The sequence below is a fragment of the Alosa sapidissima genome, chromosome 8 (assembly GCF_018492685.1).
Source record: "Alosa sapidissima isolate fAloSap1 chromosome 8, fAloSap1.pri, whole genome shotgun sequence".
Taxonomy (NCBI): Eukaryota; Metazoa; Chordata; class Actinopteri; order Clupeiformes; family Clupeidae; genus Alosa; species Alosa sapidissima.
In genome coordinates this window covers 37,790,388-37,795,387 of record NC_055964.1, presented here as the reverse complement: position 1 = coordinate 37,795,387, position 5,000 = coordinate 37,790,388, and the positions used below count along the sequence as shown (strand labels likewise).

General features: G+C 43.7%; 1 protein-coding gene across 3 annotated transcripts in view; it reads right to left on the bottom strand.

The window, feature by feature from the left end:
* c5 (complement component 5) overlaps positions 1-5,000 on the bottom strand; it is a 98,543-nt gene that overhangs the window by 58,779 nt on the left and 34,764 nt on the right. The window lies entirely within an intron of this gene.

Here is a 5,000-nt window from a genome sequence, read left to right as displayed (position 1 = left end):
ATTTTGTCTGACGGCGGCCTTTAGGGCGGGTCCGATCAGAACAAACGACACAATCTGGGTAACCATCAGCCTGGCAGATAAAGTGGCGCTCAGTGAGTCTCTGTGGCATGTCTCCCAGTGAGGATGACTTTCAGCCTTTGTTGCTCTCTTTCCTGGAGAAGCCTTCCAGTAAAGCAGTGATGACATCCTGCACGAAGACTTTCAGGGGCTTGTGAGGAGCAGCAGTGCAGCGGCAGTAAATGATGTGGGCATTCACCATGCTTACACTGAGAATGGCATTGAAAATCCTATTGTACCATTTCTTTGATCTATGGGGAAAGAGGTAGGTCTTCATTCTCTGGTCTGCTGTGTCGACACCCCCCATGAAAGAATTGTAGTCATCAACACAAACAGGCCTATTTATCTCCCTATAGCCACTATCAGTGTGTTTGGTCCTGATGCGCTTTCTGACACATGTGTTGGAATGCAGTGAAGAGAGCATTTTGAGGCGCTTTGTATCAGGGCTTGAAAACGAAATTATTTTTCAAACGTTCCGTTCCGAACGGTTCAGGTAGGCCTATGTTTAACGTTTTCGTTCTTGCATGCGTTCCGCCACAAACATATCGGTCCTGAACCGGTTCGGAACGCAAAATATCGTTCGTTCTTAAAGTTCCGGCAGTGTTTGGCGGGCCTATCAAGTCTATTTTTGTGGACTTTACCTTAGATGAGACGTAGGGGAGAGCCGGGACGATTGAAACACGGGACGAATGAAACAATCCAGTTTTCTCCGAGTGTGATGATGATAGACAGACGTCCTTCGGTCAAAACATAGAGCATGTTAACCTCCTTCTATCAGCCAAATATCTTCCTGCTATGTCATTTTATCACGGAGTGATAAACGAGTTTTGATGCGCAAAAGTAAACTTCATTAGTGGTTACATTTTTTCGATTATCAATGAGTGTTTTTCATTTAAAGGTTTGACGTAATGCTTATTCAGTAGACCATTTAGTGTTCTCCACAATCCCAGACTTTCATATCGCATGCTTGTTTACATGGAAAGCAAATCAAGCTGTAGTGACATATGTCTGTGTCGGGACGATTGAAACACGTGTTTCAATCGTCCCGACCAGGCTGTAACTCCATGTATTTTAATTAAATGCACAAATAGGTGTGTTTAAACAATTATTTATGGAGGTAAGACATAGAAAAACAGTTTTAGGAAGATGAAAATACATTTGGGCCCACCAGATAGGGGGTTGAGTTTCCCCATGTTATCCTATGGAGACTGACGGCCGGTGGGTCGTTAAGCCTACTTATTTGGATGTGCATTGGCCTAACCCACCTAAAAACCTAGTGAAACGATATTTTCAACAATATAAACATGATATAAATGGGAAAGCTTACCGTTCTAGCTATAAACATGGCAGAATCATCCACTTCTATTAGATATTAGATATTTCAAAAACCGCTGCATACACGCTTCATGATGATGGCAATGAGTTGTTAACAGACATGCACAAAGACGTATAGCCCTGCAACAATATATCTAAAATAAAAACTTTTGGGAGTACCATTCATGATAACGGTTTTGTTCAAAGCTGAAAATGCATCTGTATTTGACAGAGGACAGATGTAGGTTAGGTTAGATGTAGGTGACCAAATATTAGCTTTCTGTGTGGTACGATCGCTATGTAAATTACGTTTAATTGAAAAGTGTTTCAACTGTCCCGGCTCTCCCCTACTCATTATTTCCCCTTGATTTAGCCTACCGTAGCTATGCCCAAAAATAATAAATCACAGGCAGCATCCAAAAACATTCAGATGGGCTATCCATCCCATAGCCAGACTTACTGTAGGCCTAACCTATGCCTATAAATAATTTCTTATCAAAAATATTTCTGGATACGTGCTAAACTCCTTACCTGATTGTAGCCTAAGTTTTATCCATATGGAGATCTTCAAAGGCTTGCGCTATAATTCCAACCCTGTTTATAAACGAACCTGTCTGTTGCTGACAAGGCCTATCTCATATTTCCCGTTTAACTCTTCTACATAGAATAGGCTACAATTGCGCAAACATTTCAAATCCAGACTTTAAAAACAACAAGGCGTGGACAGGCAAAATAGGCTATTACGCATAGGCTACAAACAATTTCCAAATCAGTTTCAGTAGCCTACGCTACGAGCTGGCCTAAGATCCGAAGTGGCAGACGGATAGGTTACATTACAACAGCAAGACAAAATATACACATTTGGACCAAAGGTCCATTTATTCTTTTTTTTTTTTTTTTTCAAACTGCAGAAATCAAATTATTAGGCTGTTCGCCTACAGTAGTTGGCTACATAGCGGCTTGTTAGCTCACATTAACAGTGTAGATGCGGGCTTGTTTTTCGCACAACCGGAAATAGTCTCCCTGACATAGGATATGCTTTTGTGAAATTTTATAAAATATATAGAGAACAAAAAAAAAAACGTTATTAACCGGTTTTGTGGATTTCAGAATAACGTTTCTGTTCCGGAACAGTTGAAGATCATTTTGTTTTCGTTTCCGTTTCTGCTCCTCGTAAAATTCCGTAAAATTCCGTTCGTTTTCGGTTTTCGTTTTCGTTCCTTGAACCGGTTCGGAGCCCTGCTTTGTATCATGCCACGCACAAGCTAGCAACTTCCCCTTCCTCATGAAGACTGGGTCATCTCCCTTGCTCAATGGCAGCTGTTCACGGGTGAAGCCCTTTGGCATCCCCTTCCTGTTACTGCTGACAGTCCCACACAAACCCGAATCATTGCTTGCCAGCTCATCTGCTATGGCTGGCGAGATGTAATAGCTGTCCATGTACACCTCATGCCCTTTCCCTGTGTACGGGGCCATCAGCTCACGGACAACAAGGTGCGTGGCACCGAAATCAGCATTAGACCTATTTTGTCCGGTGTACATGGACCACTGTAGCACATAGCCTGACTTTGCTTCACTCAGAACAAATACTTTGTAACCATATTTGTCTGGTTTGTTTGGGTTATACATTTTGAGTGTGGATTTCCCTTTGAATGCAATGGTCATTTCATCCAGTGAAAACCGGGGGATGACCAAATTAATTATTGGGCGGATTTTGAATAGCCTGTCATAGCCTGGCTGACCCCTGTCAGCATACTCCTCATTATTGCTGAAATGAAGGAAAGACAAAATCATCTCAAATCTATTCCTGGACATCACCTTCCCAAATCCAGGTGTTGCTGTTGGCCAATATTCAGCCCAATAATCCTCCAACTCTGACTTCTCTACCAGACCCATACTCAAATGCAGAGAAAAGAAGGCTTTCATTTCACTGACAGTTACCTCAGACCATTGATGAAATCTGGAGTGTGGCTGGAGTTGATGGGAGGTTAAAAACTGATGGGCATAGCGATTTGTCTCAACAACAAGTAAATTCCAGAACTCATCAGAGAGAAGGAGTGATAGAAAATCTAGGGGCGATTTGGCATTGGAAAGTTCTCTTTCCCCCAGATAACCAATTGGCTGATCAAAGGGCGTGATCCAACTTTGGTACTGCTCCTTATTGGCCAAGTACTCAAAGCCGACATTCCCATCATCTTGCACTAAACTATGCATGGCTCCTCTGCCCCGTGTCACACCGCCTCTGCTCCTGCTGCGACCAGCACGGCCTGATCTGCCTCGCGCGTGCGCCGAGTGGAGAGAATTTGCACAGCTCGAACTAGGCCTACTGTCATTCCCATTGCGACTCCACGTTGCCCCCTAACTGTCCTATGAGCACTCCGACCTCGTCTAACATCCCCAGTGGCATTAGACAAATGCTCCAACAACACGTTACTGTTGCCACGATTGCGGAGAGGCACACGGTCAGAAGACAAAGAAGCTAGTTGGCTAGCGCTGTAAAAAGACTGGACCCCACATAACTTCCAGCCTCGTTTCCCACATCACTAACACGCCTGCTAACTTCCCGATGAACACTCCGACCCCGTGAAACATTGTTCCCAGCACTGACATTGGGCAAAGGACCATCTACATTGGGCAAAGGATTCATTTGTGCTTGGTGTAGGTCTAAACTTTGTCCAGCTGCACCATTGCAAGGCAGGGACGCATCTGAAGCGTGGTGAGTAACGAATCACCGTCATTTTCTAAAGGCAGATATTCTCCTTCAGAATCAGGGTCAGCGAATAGAAAACCCAACACTTCATTGCGGGTAAACTTTTCTGATGCCATTACACGATAATGTAATGCAAATACTCTCTGACGTTGACAATACCGCTCTGATAAAAATGACACACACGCACACTAGCTCCGGTATTTCTCGCACTGATTCAATGCGCTCTAGCGGGAAGATTTTGTATAGAAGCATGACGTTTTTTTGACTCGGTGATGACGTATGACATGTCTGCCATCTAGTGGAGTGGAGTTTGAACGAATTATGACACCCTATTTGACAAAATCGGCCATTTTATTCAGTGTCGCATCTTGTCGACAAAAGTCGACCGTGGCGCCTAGAGGGTTAAAAGTGTCAGTGGGAATCGGGAAAGATTGGAGCCACACGAAAATACATCTTTGGTAAGTATTTATAAACATGGGTATTGTTGGACTTACAACACGGTTACAACGTCTACTTAACTTTCTGCATTGAGAGACCAGCATGATTAACCTTAGCCTAACTTTAACGATATTCATTCCTCCTTAGCAATCTTGGCCGCTAGCCTCTGACAACAATCTCTTCTAGCCGTTAGTAAATCGTAAATCCAGATTCCCAAAAAGACTACAAACCCCAGCGTTCGCGTTAGCAACTCATTCGTACATGTTGTACGGGTGGGCGTACAATGATTTACGAGTCAAATGGAAAGCCCGATCAGTAGGACCGCTCACGGTAGATGGAGATTGAAGACAAGGGCATTCTGGGAAATGTATTACAGGCATGTTGTGTACCATCATGGCAGATGAGCGTGTGCTGTGCATAGTCGTGGATCTGCTTGAGGTTTCGTCCTATATGTATCTCCAATTCTAGGGAGTTTTTCCCC